At 36.8% G+C, this 19,502-nt stretch overlaps 1 protein-coding gene across 1 annotated transcript in view; it reads left to right on the top strand.

Annotated features, from left to right (window-relative positions):
* The window catches only part of LOC138172037 (protocadherin-15-like), a 2,287,527-nt gene that overhangs the window by 2,173,565 nt on the left and 94,460 nt on the right, over positions 1-19,502 (top strand). The gene's annotated exons all lie outside the window — the stretch shown is intronic.

Here is a 19,502-nt window from a genome sequence, read left to right as displayed (position 1 = left end):
CCGACACTGGAGCCGGTGCTCTTACTCACTGTGCAACCTGGCAGCCCTGCCACTCCCACTTTCAAACAACTTTAATTAATAGGAAGGAACATTTTCTACAAATGTATCTTAAATTTCTTTCTTTACAATGTCTACTCATTGAAACTCACTCTGCCCACTGTCACCAAGAACAAGCCTGGTCCTTCTTTCAGTATTTGAAGACAATATCATATCCTTTCCCATGTTGTAAAAAAATGAGAAGGCGAGGGGTGGCCAGGTAGCACAGAGAGTAATAGCACCGGCTCAATGTTGGGATGACCTAGGGATCGAATCCGGGCTCAGACACTTAGCACCCACCCAGAAACACCTGGCCGTGTAACCTTGAGCAAATTACTTAACCCCAATTGCTTAGGGGTGGCCAAGTGGCTCAGCGAGTAAGAGCACCAGCTCCAGGATCGGGATGACATGGGGTTCAAATCAGGGCTCAGGTACTTAGCACCACACCCAGAAATAACTGGCCATGTAACCTTGAACAAGTTACTTAACACTGATTGCTTTAAAAAAAAAATAAGAAAAAAATGAGAAGGCGAGAGAGAAAACAGAGATAAATCTGTAATGGCGGATGGGCGGTCAGCATCTGAGGAAAAGCCAGAGTGGATATATACCAGGAGTTCTTACCTGGTTCTATAGAGAGACAGAAATGAGTGACTCTGTGTTTTGTTAAACATATTTTATTTTATTAAATATTTATATTTATTTTATTAAACATATTTGGTGACTATTTCAATATATTTTATTTCATCTTTAAGCTATATATTTTATACATTTAAAAACATGATTCTGAGAATGGATCTCTAGGTTTCACCAGATTGCTAAAGGGGAGGAAAACATAAAAGAGTCAACTCTAATAATTTGCAATTTAAGGTTGTAACAGTTTTGACAAAGGAGTAATAGAAAACACTGTGTTCATCTAGACCTACTTAAATAAACAGTTGACTGTGACAAATAAGAAATGGTTAAAAAATAAAGGCATGAGTTAGAGTCTAACTCATTAGCACAGGCTTTCCTTTTTTTTTTTTTAGAGAAATTTAACTAGTTTAAAAGTTACCATAATGAAGAGGCCAAACAAATTCAGAAATGTCCTCAGCCAACAAACACTTAATCTATTTGATAAAAGGAAAGATATGACAGTTAAGGGCAATGCTTATTTAATATATAATTTCATGCAACCCCTTACAAAGGGAGTGGTGGGAGAATCAGGGTAGTTTTGCCCAGCAAAAGAATTAAAAATACGAGAAAGAGAAAAGAGATGGAAAGAAAGTTTGATGTGTGAGATACGTGATTTTTGTCATTTGAAGAACATTCATAAATGAACTTGGAACCAATGAGAAATGAAGTCAAAACATTCTCCATCTATGTTCATCAATAATGACACTGGAACATCTATACCATTCACTTCAGAATCCTGTGTGCTTGATGAAGAAATAGAAATAATGCAAGAAAATGGAGTTATGGTTGAACAAAGCCATGTACTTTTAATCAATGAACCAGTAAACAACCACTTCTTAAGTAAACTCCATATGCCAAAATCTATACTAAGCACTGGGGATACAAAGTCAAAAATTAGATAGCCCCTACCCACAGGAAACATATTTTATCATGGAATATAACTAGTTCCTTTGAAGTATGAAGAGGAAGGCACTCTGTGTTTAATGTGGAAGAAATTTTAAAAACAGGGAGGATTTAATTTTTAAGAAGAGAAGAAAAGAAAAATATTACATGGAGTATTATTGTGGAAAAAATGATCAAAATGACATTAACATGCATCCATAATTATGCTTATTTTTTCTATCTATCAAACTTCATAAAATGGTCTATGTACTGATCAAGGGTAACCTTGATGAAACATGAGAAGGGAAAAACAGGCTTCTGAAGATTATTTTCTGGAAAAGCCTTATATCTTCAGCATCACTTAATTGACAAGTATAGATAATGAATTATTCCACTGTGATGTGTGCATATGTGTGCATGCACACATATAAATATTTGAACTAAGATAGGGGAAAGCAGAATCTGTTATGATATAGAATTCCTCATGAGAAAGGAAGGTAGGTAGATAGGTAGGAAGGAAGGAAGGAAGGAAGGAAGGAAGGAAGGAAGGAAGGAAGGAAGGAAGGAAGGAAGGAAGGAAGGAAGGAAGGAAGCGAAGGAAGGAACGAAGGAACGAAGGAACGAAGAGGAAGGAAGGAAGGAAGGAAGGAAGGAAGGAAGGAAGGAAGGAAGGAAGGAAGGAAGGAAGGAAGGAACGAACGAACGAACGAACGAACGAACGAACGAACGAAGGAAGGAAGGAACGAAGGAACGAAGGAAGGAAGGAAAGGTGAGTCAGTCTTGGTTCTCAAGAAAAAGGTTGACATCAAACACATTCAATTTACAGATCAGAAATCCTGTCATATGAAATGGCTTACTCAAAGTCAACCAGCTTTGCGATGGCACAGACAGAGCTAGGTGCCAGATATTGCTATAGATCCTATGTACTTAACCATTCTGCCTTCTACTTCTCCCTAGCCCTCTTAATCTGTTTTGCTTCTCCTCCTCTTTCTGAACACAGTTATTTAAGAACTTTTATCCTCATTGAAGCTATCAAAAGTTTCCCAGCCACTAAACTAATGAATTTTCCACCAATGCAATATTTTTCCATTTATTTTTCATAACCAAAAGATACTTAACAGTGATTAAAAACACTCACTATTTTCAACAGATAAGCATAATTAATACCTGTATTAATGGTGTTATTATTGATGTATTATTAATAGTATTAATGCTGCATGTAACATAAGTCAAACTTGAGGTATTATCAGGAATACCATATGGAGTCAATATCATTATGATATTTTAAGAATATTAATGTAGATTAAAAATTAAAATTCACAGTCAAACTAGCTAATACAATATCCTACACTATGTTTATTTTATTATTTTTGTTTACCCTAGATTTATGACTGAGGAAATGAAATATATTTAATATACAAAGTGGATAAAAATTTAATTATTAATTTTACTTGTAAAAATTTGGATAAATAGTATCACTGATCTCAAGCTGCAAGAGATTAGAGAGGCCTACATAGGTGTTAAGTGACCTGCCTGAGATAATATGGGTAATAAGTGGTAGAGCTGGGGTTTGACCTTGGGTGCAGTGACTCCAAACTCAAAGCTTTTTCCATTGCAACATGACACTATGAGAAAGGTAAGCATGTTCTTAAAATACATCTAGTTTACTTTGAGCCTTGTTTTTACAAAAATTGAGTGTCAGTCAAGTGGCATTTATTAATCCTACTATGTGCCAAGCACTATTTTAAACTACTTGGTTGGTTTTTGACTTTCATTCTCCAAGAGTACCAAAATGGCATCACTATGTTGGGATCAAGGTACTGTGCAGGTGACTGTGGCCAGTCAAACCAATATGAGTTTGGAAGGTTCTACCACAGATTGGGCACAAATAATCAATATGAACATTTGGAGTGGATATATCTCTAAATTTATGCATCTCATGCTTCCTTTGATCTATTACAATTCTACTTTGCTCATAGAGCACTGCTCCTTTTTAGATGTGTGCACACCATGCTGAACATGTTGAACCTAGTGTCAGAGAGAACTGGGTTCAAATTCAGTCTCAGATTGTGACCCTAAACAAGTCACTTAACTGCATATGCCCCACTTTCCTTATTTGCATATTTTGTGTGTAAACATGTAAGAAAAGGAATTTTTTTTAAATAACACAAAACAATTTCAAGAGAGAATAAACACTGAAACTAGAGGCTTAGACAGGAGGCATTAGAAAAAGTCAAATATAGACAGTGAAACCTGAGCTGTTCTTCTAGTAAAGCTAGGGATTCTAAAGGGCAGAGGTGGAGAGAACCTGCATCCAGATGGGGGAGAATTGCTTTTGCAAAAGCAAGCAAGAAAAATAAATAAACATGCAGAATCCCGGAATGATTTGTTTGGGGTTTCTTTTATTGTTGTTATTGTAGTTCGGGTGTATGATTTAATTGATACAGGTTGTCCCAGTGATGAAATTCCCTCTCCCAATGTAGTTCAGTACCTGTTTGTAACTGGCAGTCTCAGATGCTTGCTGTCCCACTGAGAAGTTGCCCAGGCTATCACAGCCAGGATGTGGCACAGGAAGTGCTTGAGCACAAGGCTGCCTCCTCCATGCCTACTTTCTTTGGGTAAAAGGGGAGAAGACATTTAGCCAGCTCCTTCTGAATTTGAGTGGTTCAATTCAAGTCAAACAGTCCAGAAAAAGAGATCAACAAAGCCAACAAGCAAGGATAAAGTTCATGGCAATTGATTGACTAAAGAGATCATGTTGACCAATCCATGTGACATATGTGGATATATGTGAGTGCATATATGTATAGATACATAGGTTTATATATGTGCATACACATATTCTAAATATTTCAGGTAAGATGCTCCTTTAACGCCATTAAACTGTTTTTCTTCTCCCTTTTAGACTTTTAATCACGCAGTTCATGCATCGAACTAACTGATACATCAGCAATACATTCAAAGTCGAACTACGAAACTTTAACAATAGGAAGGAAGGAGGGGCTGAGAGAGGAAGGTTGATGGTACTTGGAGTCTTTAAGTACAATGGGATGAGCTCACCCTCCCTCTTCATCCCATCTCTCTGTCAGTAGCAGCTCCCTCACAAAACTCATGTAGGGTCTTTGTTCTTTCCATGGGACCATATCTTCCCACCACACTCAACCCCAACCCAGCAGTCCAGCTCAGGGCAACCTATTATGTTTCTTACCCTCAGAAAATTGTGTACTAGTGGATGGATAGATAGATAGATGACAGATACATACATATGTACATACATTTATATGTAAATATATGTTTTACATTGATATAGAGATTCTTATAAATATCTGTATCAAATTATATGTATAGGCATGCAAGGATAGATAGAAAGATAGACAGATAGATAGACAGACAGATAGATAAAAGATCGATATTTAGATATATAGATATGTAGTATGTATATATGCACACAAATTTACATATGCAGTACACATGCATCTGTATCAATGTATGGAATGTATATGTATACATATATGAACACATGTGTCTATACACAATTTTCCCTACAAGAGTGAGGATATAAGCTTATATATAACCCACATATATAAATGTGCATCTATATGTAATGTATATATAGATGCATATATGTAGGTAGACATATGTGTAGATCTACATACACATATATAGAATCACTGACTTTTTATAGCTTTATAGGAATTCAAAAGGAAACTGTTAAGTCCTCTGAAAAGTAAAGAGGCCACTAACTGTACTATGATTGATTTTCCAAAGCAGAGGGTGAAAGTAACAACCTCTCCTGGATCTCAATTGATTGATGATATGTAGCCTGCAAGGAGTCCAAGGAAGATCAATTTGGGAAACACATTTTCTAATTTATTTAATTCATTTCCCCCAAATCATTGCCACTGCTTATGCTAAAAATATCATATGGTTTATTCATTAACTTAATTAAGTGCAAAAATGTAGGCAGTTGCCAGGTCCTAATAAGGTAATTGTGTCTGTTCTCTACTCTCTTTGGGGAATCAAGATGGTAAAGACTGACATCTCTTGGCCTCAATCTCAGGCATTAAAAATCCTGAAAAAGTGCCTGATGCTTTTAATCTAGTACTGCCTTGAATTCCAATATTTTTTTTGGAATTTTTCCCACATTTTATTGCAGAGTCATTAAGGTTGGTAAATTGCTAGATTTATGACAATAATAATTAATTGTAATAATAGTAATAATAGCCGCTCATCTAATTGGATAGTTTGCAAAGCATTTTTCGCAATTTCATTTTATGTAATTCTCTGAAGAAGGAGGTATTGTCATATAAGAAAACAGTGTTATGGAAGTAAGATGAGTTGCCAAGGGTCACAGAGCTAGTAAGTGTTTGAGGCTGGATTCCAAGTCAAGTCGAAGAGCATTAATGGGCATCTACTATTTTCAAAACTCTATACTAGGCTGCTGGGCTATGTCAAAGACAGCATCAGAGCAGTCTGGGCTCCCAAGCACTTTGTGTTTTATTGCCAAGGGAAGTCAACAAGTACATAAAACTGTACACAGAAAATACTGACAAAGTAAATGCAAAATGACAAGGGTGGGCAGAGGGCCCAGCAGCTGGGCAGGAGTCAGATATGGGCTTCCTATAAGAGCCAATGCTTGAGCTGAGCCTGAACAAAGTTCAAGGTGGAATCTCAGAGAGGTAGAGTCAGGAGGGAGTACACCCCAACCCAAGGAAACTAAGAAATTAATTTTAAGTAGTTATTAAGCATCCATTAGCCAAGCATTCATTCTGGGGTGAGTGTTCAACATTTAAAATTTTCTTAAGTGATTCCTTCTATTGACTGTATATGTGAATGGGAGGGGAAGAGAAGAGAATGCAGATGATACCTGCATTTCAGTCCTGGATCTTAACTAACAGCAACAACACACACATGTATGTATGCATACACACAGACATATATATGTACTTATAAATGTATCTATACATATACGTGTGTGCATATATCACACTTACTATGTGCCAGGAACTATGCTAAGGGCTTTACAAATATTTCTTCATTTGATCCTCAAAACAACTCTGGAGGTAATTATTGTCCCCACTTTACAAATGAGGAAATTGAAGCAAACAGAGGTGACTTGCCAAGGTCAGACAGCATAGTAAATGTCAGAAACCAGATTCAAACTCATATTTCCTGATTCCAAGCTAAGCAGTCTATGCACTATGCTGCCTAGCTACACCATGACTAAATAGTTATGTAGTTTGAAAGAATCACTTAATGGCTGAACTTTTGTCATCTATAAATTAAAGAGACTGAAGGAAATGAATTCCAAGGTTAATTATGGCTAACACATTTTAGGAAGTTCATTGCTAAGCTGGAGAGTATCCAGAGAAGGACAACCAGGAAAGGGAAGGGGCTCACGTGATGCCCTATGACAATCCATTAATAATTTCTCATTGACTGAGTGCTTGGAGGAAAAGGAATGTTCAGCCTGGCAAAGAAAAGATTTAACAGGTTTATGACAGCTCTTTTTAAGTGTTTTGAGAGCTATCAAGTGGAGGAGGGTGTAGACTGGTTCTACTTGACCTTAAGGGACTGAACCAGGGCCAGTAGGTGAGAGTGGCATAGATATTAATCTATGGAAGTGGAAGGGGAGGGGAAAAAACTTCCTTAAAATTATCACTCACTCAAAATGGAAGAAAATGCTCTGAGAACCCTGCAGCTGCCCTTCAGTCACCTTGTTTGTAGTCTATGATATGGACAGTAAAATAGAAGTTCCACTTCCCCTTGTATGAGTTCCTCTTTGCTTGAGGGAAGAGATTCTCTTTGGCACTTTATTTGTATCAGTAGTGCTTTGCACAGCACTTGGCATGTAGTAAGGACCTGATAAATACTTTTTCATTAATTTGTTCATGTAGTCAGGGGTTGGGTCATTTCTAAATATTGTATCTTCTGCTCATATTTCAGAGATGAATTAATTGAATTGAAATGCCTTCATTTTTAGATATGATAAAAAGGATCAAAATTAACATTTTAGCTATATTTGCATATTGAATGTCTATGTATCTGACATATTTTCAGAGTCTTTTGTTCATCTAAATATGGCTTCAGGTACCAAAAGGCTATGGCCAGTTGCCACTCTGACACGTTTGGGGGAAAATTTGGAGTCCAAAGTATTCTATACACTAACCTTAGATTTAGCTGGAAATATGTCACAAAGGTAAATTAAGAAAAAGCCCAATTTATAGGTGATATCTAGATTCCACCATGTCTATGTAGAGTAATGGGAATGGCATTTTCCTCCTTTGGATATCTGTTACTATCCTTCTAGTACATTGAAAAAGAGGGGCTCTTTTCTCAATGCTGTCTTAACCTTGCTTTAGGCTTTTATTCTAAATAAAATAATAAATAAATAAGAGAATAAAATAAAAAGAATAAAAGCCCTTTTAAAATAATGATGAACTGACTTGTAGCACAATGGAATTATATACCATTTAATTACTAAAATTTAAGCCAGTTTCTATTTTCCAACACAGAACTCCTTTCCTTCCAATTCCAAACAGTCCAGGGAACAAACTCAATAAAACTTTTTCTCTTTATGACCTCAATGACAATCTCCTCAAAAAGAAAATCTCCCAGGATGACATTCCTCATTTTTTACACAGGAGAAATAAGTTTTAGTTCTGGAGTGAAAAAATATTTGGTTTACTCATTATGTGAAAGAGCTTGGAAAATGGTAGAAAAAATACTTTTGTTGAAGTCAAATGAAAAAGTAATTGAGTCTCAACTGGGAATTTCTAGAATAGAAATTTAACCATTTTCTATGCATTATAAGCTGTTGGAAACGAAAAATGAAGAAAAGTTAGTTTATTCAAAGAATGTCCAAATGGTTTTTCTTTTCTTTTCCTGGGCTCATTGGTAAGATGTGTATTTCAAAGTATGCTTGAACTCCATTGGGACCAAATCCATTCAGTGTCTGCATGCCTCTCAGATGATTAAATGTTTAACAATCCAGGGGGTTATTATCTTTTAGGCTAAGCATGGATTATACTGTAGGAGGTTTAATATATTGCACAATAGAAATGGCCATGAGTATTGTCCTGTATTGTGTTTCAAGGACCATATCCCCCTTCATATCCCTAAATTATCCATTGACAGGAATAATGATACTAGATACTCCTAACAATTTCTGAACACTTTCAAAACTGAGGGCAACTCTACAAATTGGTTAGCTAGATAATTCAGGGAAACAAAATTCAATTTTGTCTGAATTATCCAGTCCATTACTCAAGTCATCACTTAGAATTCTGTTTTGTAGACTTGACAGAAGAGTTCTATAATTCTGGCAAGATGCAAAGAGAATACCAGAAATTCTCCATAAATTTCATTCATCACATGCTTAGCTGTTTAAAGGAACTCTTATTTCCATTTTAAATCATGCCCTGCCTTTACTTGATGTTTGTTGCTCTCCTTTGCAATTTGTCTGAATCTGCAACATGGATAATAGCTATCAGCATTGGTGGAAGGAATTTGAAGAATCAATAGAGGTTAGGTTTCAAACCAGCCCCGTGGCAACTGGGAGATATTGTCTCTTTCCAATGCCTCTATCATATTTCTGTATGTTCTCTCACCTTATGCTTTCATTATCATTTATGGGTTTAATTAGCATCTAAATGCAGATGACTCATCAATCCTGGTATCCAGCTCCAATCTTTCTTTTGATCTCTAGGTCTTAGGTGACCAAATGTCTATTGACCAATTTGAATTTGGACAATTTTGCCATAAAAGTCTCATACTCAAGTGAAAAGCTATTTTTTATCTCTGTCCCTTATCTCTCATGGTCACCACCCTCCTCATTGTCACCCAGAGTCAAATTTTTGGAGCTATCCTCATGTTCTTACTCTTATTCAGCCACATATGCAATCAGTTGGTACATTTTGTATTTTTCTAAATCTCTAGCATTATGCCTCCCCCACTTTTTTTTCTAATTCATCTGGTTACCACACTATACTAGTCCTTTCTTCATCACCTCTTCACCTGCACTATGACAAAAGTCTCTTCCTATCTCAAGTTTCTACCTATTCCAATCTATCCTCCCCTACTCCATAAACTCCAGTGGCTCCCTAATGGTTCTACAATCAATTATAAAATATTCTAGTATTTCAGGTTCTTTATTGTCGAGCCCCAATCTACCTTCCCAACCTTATTATATCTCATTCCCCTCACATTCTCTAGTGTTACACCTATATTGGTCTTCCTGCTCATCATACCAGAAATACCATCTCCCTTGTCCATGCCTTTGTCCTAGCTATAATAGAGTATATCCTTTCCTCATGTCTGACTCTTAGAATCTCTAGTTTTCCTCAAGACTCAACTCACTCACCACCTACATGAAGTCATTCCTGATCCCTCCAGCTCATAATATCTGTCTTTCAAAAATGAGGCATCTATATTTATATATTTTGTACATGCTTATATGTACACGTCCATAAGCTCCTAGAAATTAGGAGCAGTTATCCCCAGTGCCTAGTATAAGTCCAGTGCTTAGCACACATTAAGCATATAATTCGTGATTGTTGATTCATTGATTGAATTAAATTAATTTCCACAGACATTGAATAAATACCTGTTGTGTACAACATATTATACAAAATATTAACAAACTAAGGGAAAGTTTTTATTCAGGTATAAGTAAGAAGTCAAGGCATGGTTAAACAGGAAGCAACAGGAAATTAACATGATTACAAAGGGCAAAACTAAAGCAAGTTGAGTGTCATATAAATGTTAAAGAAGAAGCAAGGGGTAGAATCAAAGCAGGTGGACTACCATAAGTGTTTTAAAGTTTAAAAGTAACCAAATGTCGGTGTAGGAAAAGTCCTTGTCATCCATCTAGTCCAACCTGTAGTCCCTAAAGAACCCCCAACTACCACATACACAACCAGGCATCTAATCTCCAGGAGAATGAAATCAACTACCCACTGAGACAGTCTATTCTATTTACAATAATGCTCAGCATTTGCGACTTTAGTTTTCTTTCCACCAAACCCAGTTGCCCTCTGTGTGATATCCATCCATTTATCCTAATCCTACCTTCTTGGGATAACTTGGGCTAACTACCTTTCATCCTATAATTTTTGTACCAATGGCAAATCCTTTAAATATGGTCCTTTGATGATAGCAATCATATGCATACTGTTTAATCTTCTCCATACTAAATATCCTCATTTCCTCAATCTTAATGCCATAGTAGCACCTAAATCTCAGGGTTGTTGTGAGGATTAAATGAGTTAATATTTGTAAAGCTCTTTGCAAATCTTCAGCTATATAAATAAACTATATAAATGCTAATTGCCATTTTATTGTTGTTATAACTTTTTTTACTATTATTCTATGGCAAGAATTCAAAACCTTTTACCATCTTCAATGCCCTTCTCCAGAAAGTCTCCAAATTACCTGACATATAAAATATCAGTCCAGATGTCATCTAACACAGATTATAATGGTATTGTCACCTCCTTCTTCTAGGAAGTTACCTATCTCTGCATGTCATTTTTTATCATATTTTTTTTACCATCTTGTTACTCTTTTGACTTATACTGAGCTTGCCATCCATAGTATCATAGGCCTAGAGCTGGAAGAAATTTCAGACGCCATCTAGTCCAATCTGTTTATTTTACACATGAAGAAAATGAGGCCCAGGGAAGTTAAGCCATTTGTCCAAGGTATTACAGGTAATATCAAGGGTGAGATTTGAACCTAGGTCTTATGACTCCAATGAACACTTATACTTTATGAAGTATTCAATTAAAAATGAAAGAGGTTCAAGAATAAGAACAGCCATGCTATTGTGCCTTGTAAAAGGGAAAAAAGTCTTGCTAGACTTCCATGTCATAGCTAGAATTAAGGTTAGTTCATGGTAAGAAGAGGCTATAGGGGAGATATGGACATATACATATCTTACTGGAAGAGAGGGATGCAAGATCAGGGTGAAGGACAGCTCCTAAGGATGGGGTATGATGGGCCCCTTCCCTGACTCTTCTCAGTGATTGAACTCTCAGGATTCAAAGACATTTGGGGACATTCAATTTGAAGAGGCTATTTTCTACCCCCACCATTAATTATAGGTTTGCAAAGGCAGAAGCTAGAAAAACACTAACTTGTTTTACTATGAAGCTATAAGGTGTTGAATGTACTTTTCTTGTATGACCCCTGAAAAGGATGAAGATAGCACGAGTTTTATAGATTAGGAAACTAAGACATTAAAAGGTTATGTGATTGTCTTATAGTTACATGTCTAGTAAAAATCAGAGGCAGGATTTGAACTACATCTACTAGGTGCAAGATGCGCTCATTAAGTATGAGCTGAGAAACAGGAGAGTGTAGCTAGAATTGCAGTTTTTGTGGCATGGGACTTAAGTTCCAATGCTCATCATTCTACCTGCTACCAGTATGATTTCAGACAACTCGCCTTAGTTCGCTGGGTACAGTTTTCTGATCTGTAGAATGACTCTGTGATCTCTGAGGTCCCTACAAGTTCTAGATCTATAAACCTATGAGATGAGGATTTCATCAAAAGTCTTATAGAGTCAGGCATTATCCCCGTCTAAGCCAGCACTGTTCTGAGACAGAAAAATGCACATTCCACACAAAGCAAACATGAGACAAGCTAGTGACAAAAGCAGCCCAATCACTCAGGCATCTATGTCTGCTCTTAAAACCAGATAGTCGACCCTTCTTTTCAGAAATCATCTCCCATCTTAGTATAAAACACTTGGCCAAATCTAGTTTTTGTCAACAGTAGAGTGGACAAGCAATTAGAAAAGAGAAGAAGCCCAAATCAGAAAGATTTCCTGCCTCAATATATGTATGACTGAAATCTACCATTGAAATGCAGCATCATTTATGTTCTCACTAAAGGCATATCACAGAGGAGTAGTCAGTTACCAGCTCCTTCATATCTCTTTAATGGGATAGTCAATTCTCTTAGGCCTTGGCATTGATTAGATCAATGGAAACCTTTAAAGGCCAGATTGATGTGTTACATTGCCTATTCCATACTAAGCTGAAAATATAAAGGATAGGAGGTATCATTTTTGTCAGTATTTTATAAGAGACTTGATTATTCTCTTTCCAAAGTTGATAGCAATAAAAGGGCTTCATGAAAATTCATTAAGTCCCTTTGATTTGTCAGAGAACATGATTAGAGAGGACACACACTGTTGAGATGAGATCAGTATCTGAGATACTACCGCAATGGGTCATTGGGAACTTAGAGGTTGTGTAGTCTTTCCTCTTAATTTACAGATAGGAAAACTGAGGCCCAGACAGCAAGAGAAGCATACCAGAAGGCACACACGTAATGAGTCGCAAAACTTGGATTTTAACTCAGATCCTACAGAGAAAGAGGAATGCAGTGGCTAGAGAGCACTGGACTTAGAAACAGGAAGATCTGGGTTCAGATACTGTCTCAACCACTAGTTCTGTCACCCCAGGTTAATTGGGGCCCTTCTCTGGGCCTCACTTTCCTATTCTGTGAAATGAAAGTCTTGGATTTGGTAGTTTCTCGAACCTCTTCCAGCTTTAGTGATATTACCTTATGGTTCTGTGATCCTGAGTTCAATATTTCTCCCACTTCATCACTTTCTTGAAAGAAGATGGCTTATGAAGTCCTTATTTCTTCTACTTTTGATTTTTCCTGGTAACAAAACAGGGATAGGGAAAAACCAAGGTTTGCAGGAGTCTGATTCTTCTCATTGATGTAAAATTCCATTCAGTGCAATGAAGGATTTTTTAAGCAAAAAAGAATATATGCAATTTATCGGTGGCTGGGAATACAAGGGAAAAGATGATAAATGACCCTTGTCAGAGAATTTACAATCCAGCATGGGGTTACATTGTGCACATAAGGAAGCAGAAGGAAGTTCATTTGAAGAATAAGAGCACAATACAATTTGATAGGAATAGTAGAAACTTCTAGTAGGAGGTAGCTTTTTAACCATAGTCTGGCAGCAAAGTGAGCCCCTCTCAAAGCATTCTCAGCTCCCTCCCTCTGAGGAGAAAGTAGGAGGAGAGAGTCTCTGCTGAGAGAGAGGGAGATGTTCTCTTCAGAGGAAAGACCTTGTGCTCCAATGAAACAACCAAATCACATGGAATAAGTACCTAATTAGTCTAAGCACTGTACTAGGCACAGGGGGGATTCAAAAACAAAAATGAAACATTTTATGTTTCTTATTTATACCCATTATCCTATCCTCTCCCTCTGTTGTGATCTATTTCCTCTTGGAATGTGACCCTTCAATAACTCTCCAAATAGTATAAACTTCAGTTGAATCCCATCAATGGACTCTTTTTGGAATGCCGAAAAATATTTTCACATCCCCCCCAAAAAATTTTTTAAAAAATGACATTTGACCCCAAAGCTATCAGTCTACAACCTTGAAGCATTTCACAGTCACACACCAAAGCAAACAATAAAAAAACTAAATTAATTATTTCTACTTCATCTCCACCCCTATTTTCTCTAATCCTTGGAATCTGGCTTAAAACATCACCTCTCAACTGAAATAGCTCTCTCAAAGGTTGCAACAAAAAAGAATCAGTAGATTGACTGGTTTTCTCTTAGTCTCCATATTTCCACACATTTCTCATATTTTGACTCAATCAACAATTCCCCTCCTCTTAGATAGTCTCTGCTCCCTGGGTGTCCATTTACATTGTACTCTCTTGCTTGTCTAGATAACTTTATGAACAGTCCTGGATCTTTTTTAAAGAATAGTGTTCCATTTCTCATCCCCTAAATGTGAATAACTTTCCCAGCTACATTTCTACATCTCTTTCTCTCTCTCTCTCTCTCTCTCTCTCTCTCTCTCTCTTGGGCTCTATCTCTCGGGCTCTCTCTCTCTGTCTCTCTGTTTCTGTCTCTCTTTCTGACATAGTATTCTTTTGGTTTAATATCTCTGTGCATATAGACACACATACATATACTTATATTCATAATACAGATACATTTATATGTACTGATGAATACATAAACATGCATAAATGGATACATATGTAGGCTTGTATGCATATCCAGTCCTAGCTACTCTGCTAGGTTCCTAGTCCACATCACCAATTGTCTGCTGGATGTTTTCAATGGAAGTTTAAATCCAATGTTTCTAGAGCAGGATTTATGTTAACCACTATCTTCAAGTCTTCTGTAGATTTTCCTATTTCTGTTGAGAGTACCACAGTCCTTCTGGTCACTGTATCTATAACCTCAGTTCCTATCCTCAACTCACCCCATGTAACCAATGAATCCAATTTAACCTCCCTGGACAGGACATCTTTCATTTGTTCCATTCACAAAACCACCACCATAGTATTAGATGATCTCTAAGTCAAACTATCATAGTAGCCTTGTGATTGGATTCCTGTACTCTAGACCCCTCCCACTCTAATCCATCCCCAGAGTATCTGCCCAAATAACCTTCCAAAAAATCACTTCTGACTATGGTAGTCCCTGCATCAAGAACTTTGAGTTACTCTCTATTGCCTTTAGGACAATATAACTTCCTGATTTCTAATCTAGAGCCCATTCTCAGTTTGGCTCTAGGCTGTTTCCAGTCTGCGGTGCCTTATTATATTCCCACAATCTATGTTCTTTCCAAACCAATCTATTTGCTGCTCCCCAGACTTTGCATTCTTCCTGTCTCTCTGATTAAGCTGCCTTCCATACTAGTCATTTAACCTTCCTACATTTAATCTTCTTCACTTAAAAAAATAAGGAAGGTAAATTTGGATATGGTGATGCCTGGAGACCCTTTCAGTTGTAAGTCTCAGTTTATAAGCCTACAAGACTTTTCCTCCTCACTTCTCCTTTTTAAAAACCCTAGTTTCCTAAAAAACTATGGACCATATCCAACATGAATATTTGGTTATAATTCGAGGTAGCATTTTCCTTCTTCAAATTCCAAAGTATATGCTTCTCTTTTTACATATTTGATAAACAAGCATAATGGAAATTACTTGAGATTAGAGATAATTTTGTATTTTGTCTTTGTATTGACAGCACCTAGCACAACATCTGGCACATAGGTTTTTAACAAATTCTCACTAGATAAGCTTTGATTGGATTAGCTACCATATTTTAATGCTCTTAGAACATAAATATAAATTCAAAAACATGACAGTGAGAATTATTTACACAATTGAATTTATGGATAGACTTTGGGAGAAAGAGTTATCACCTAGATACATGAGCAAAGTGTGTAGAACATAAAAGAGAGAAGAGTTGAAACAATGATAGGGCAATAAAGAGAAATTAGAGAAAGAAAAAAAAGAAAAATGTAGAGAGTTAAAGATAAGAGATAGAGAATAAAGAGAGAGTGCGATAGTCATAGAGAAAATTGCAGAGATATGAACAAAGCTATTATTCTATCATAATCTAGAAAGGAAAGCAGAGGTCAAAGGGAAAGGATCATTAGTAGAAACTTATGGAGTAGAGGATATTTTTCTTATTGTAAAACAAGCTGTCTTGAGAAGACTGAACAACCTTTCCCCCAAGTACATGAAGCACAGCATGGAATAAAATCTCTTCTGTCACCTACTAATCCAGTTAATGGTCTCATATTTTATAATCAATCTTGGGACTATGAAAATTAAAGAAAACTAATGAAAATTCAGAACTGCTAAGTAATAGTTGTTTTTTACCTTCATCTTCTTAGTGGAGGATATCATATCATTAAAGATTCTGAAATTTTCATTCGGTGAAGTAGAATCATTAGGACAACTGCCTAAATGGCAGTCTGCCCAAATGGTTAGGAGGGAAACTCTTATACTTGGGAAGACTTCAGCTCAAGTCCTTCTTTTGACACATATCAGCTCTGTAACATGGCATGACACTTATCCCTGTAGCACCATAAGACACGAGAGACTATAGATGAACATCTAATGGTCAACTGACATTAGTAGCAGGAGTTTCTACACAAGAGTTTTCCTAAACCTATAAAATCACAAGTTTGTTTCTGCTAACAATAATTATGATAATGAGCAATGTTCTTTCTCCTATGCTATGCATTTGATGTTTTAACAATAAGGACAAAGATTAGATAATTTCACAAGTATAGAGAAGTCCTGGATGAGGAAACTCTACCAATTCAGACTGGCATCCTTGTTGCAAACTATAATCTTAGAGAGTTGTCTAGAGCCCCCAAAGGTTATACCCAGGGTCACACAGACAGTATATATAAGAAGGGAGACTTGAAACCAGGATTTCTTGGCCCTGACACCAGCTCTCCAGCCTCCTATGCTGTGCTCCCTCTAGGTATGGTTAAGTATCTTAATTCACCATGGGACTGTCTTGAGTATTTATTTTCAAAGTCAAGAATAAAGAATGACTAACGTCCAATGTGGAAGTATTTGCAGATCTTATAGTTGGTTGCATGCTGTTATGGGAGGGGGGAGGGAGGAAGAGAAATTTAGAAACTCAAGGGATTGTGGAACTGAATCTTGTAAACTAAAAGTAAACAAACAAATTAATAAAGACAAAAAAAGAAAGTAAAAAAGAGTGAAGTATGACATTGTCACAGGGCACCCTGTAAGAACCTGGGTCAAGTTATCCTATAGATTAAAGCATATTCCCCATATATGCAATCTCTCTCTAGTGTTCTGTAAGGGCTAGGGCTATGCTCTGAAGAACCCTGAAAAGTAGATGTTATCAATTCCACTTTACAGACAATGGAACTTAAGTTTAGAAAAGTTAAGAGGCTTACCAAGGGTCATAAGCATAATTAATAAATAAAGAAGGATTTGAACCCAGGTCTATTTTATCTTATATACTGTCTGATTTGCCAGCATGCTTCTCACTATGGCACAAAAAAAAGTCAGTGACCTAGACAGATGTACAAAAAAGTGAATAAACACATTAGTCTTTTTATCTAATAAGGGCTCATTTTAATTAATCATTAGGTCCTACAAATAGAAATATTCTAATTACAAGAAATAAACATCTTTTAAAACTTTATTATGAACTGAATTCATTCTTATTTGGCTTGTAATTACTAAGGTAACTTTTCTAATAATTTTAAAATAGCCTCAATTAATTTGTAATTGTCTTAATTGGAGAAACATTATTGCAATGCTTTTATAAAGACAAAGCATTCCAAAATATAATAAACCCCTTAGAAATTCATGTTAAATCATATTACATTCATTCCCTGTCTACTAGCTGCTTTCCTGTTTCCTACAAACATGCCCATCTCTGCCATTCTTAAAAAACCCTCACTTGATCCCTCCATCCCTGGTATTATCCCATCTCTCTTTGATGGCTACACTTTTTGTCATGCTATTTACAATTAGTGCCTCTCGTTCCCTTTTTCTCATTCTCTTAACTCTTTGAAGTCTTGCTTCTGACCTCATCATTCAACTAGAACTGTTCTCACTAAAGTTACTAATGGTATCTTAACTGACAAATCTAATAGCCTTTTCTCGATCCTCATCCTTCTTGAAACTTCTGCAGCCTTTGACATTGTTGACTTCTCCCTAGGCTTTCTTGACACTTCCCTTTCCTTGTTCTCCTTCTCTCTAACCACACATCATTCTCCTTTGCTGGATCTTCATCAACATGATTCCCAGTAACTGTGGTTGTCGCTCTGGTCTCTATCCTAGGCATTCTTCTTTTCTCCATCTAATACTACTTCACTTGGTGATCTCATCATCTCCCAAGTGTTCCATCATGATTTCCATGCAGATGACTCAGGGCTCCTTGTCCAATTCAAACCTTTGTCTGGACTTTAAGTCTCATCTCCCATGTCCTGTAGGCACCTTAATCTCAGCATATCCAAAATTGAATTCATAATCTCCCCCTCAACAGCCTTTCCCTCTTCCTAACTTTCTTTCTACTCATCCAAATAATCACCCAGACTCACAATGTAGAGTTTATACTTGATTCCTCAGTCTCTCTTACTCCCCGTATGCAATTTGCTACTGTGAACTGTCATGTCCTCCTTCACAACATCCCTCCTCTGACCCTCCAACATACCTGGTATAGATTCTCATCACCTCACCCTTGAATTTTTGAAATAGCCTGCTGATTGATTTCCCTGCCTCATCTCTCCCATTACAATCTATCCTTCATTCAGCTATCAAATTTATCTTCTTAAAACATATCTGATTGGGGCAGCTAGGTGGTGCAGTGAGTAGTAGAGTGCTGGCCCTGGAGTCAGGAGGACCTGAGTTCGCATCCAGCCTCAGACACTTAACACACACAAACAAAAAATCTAGCCATGTGACCTTGGGCAAGTTACTTAAACCCAATTGCCCTCCAAAAAAAAAAACAAAAACAAAAACACATATCTGATCATTTGACCCTGCCCACCATTCAGTAATCTCCAGTGGCTCCCTATTACCTCCTGGATCAAATATAAAATCTTCTGTTTGATATTTAAAGCCCTTCATAATCTTGCCTCTTCCTATCTTTCCAATTTTCTTACATCTTACTTCTCTCCACATATTCTACAATTCAGTGACCTTCCCTGTTGATGGGCACCCTCTCAATTTCCAAATCTTTAGCGCTAAAATAGAGCTGGTAGGAATAATTTTGTTCATATAGGTCCTTTCCCTTCTCTTTGATCTCTTTGGAATGCAGACCAGTAGTAGTATTGCTGGGTCGAAGGACATGCACAGTTTTACAGCCCTTTGGTCACATTTCCAAATTGTTCTCCAGAATGGTTAGAACACTTCACAGTTTCAACATTGCATTAATGTACATATTTTGACACATCCCCTGAAACATTTGCCATTCCCTTTTCTACAATATAAATGAGGTGGTGTCTCTGAATCATTTAAATTTGTGTATCTCTAATCAATAGTGATTTAGAGAATTTTCCCAGTAACTTGATAGCTTTGATTTATTCTCCTGAACAATTGCCTATCCACATCCTTTTACCATTTGT

The sequence above is a fragment of the Petaurus breviceps genome, unplaced genomic scaffold (assembly GCF_028583685.1).
Source record: "Petaurus breviceps papuanus isolate PSGF00001 unplaced genomic scaffold, PetGlider_PUasm1.0 490, whole genome shotgun sequence".
In the NCBI taxonomy this organism is placed as follows: Eukaryota; Metazoa; Chordata; class Mammalia; order Diprotodontia; family Petauridae; genus Petaurus; species Petaurus breviceps.
The sequence above is the reverse complement of the archived record's forward strand: the minus strand, read 5'-3'. Positions and strand labels throughout refer to the sequence as shown.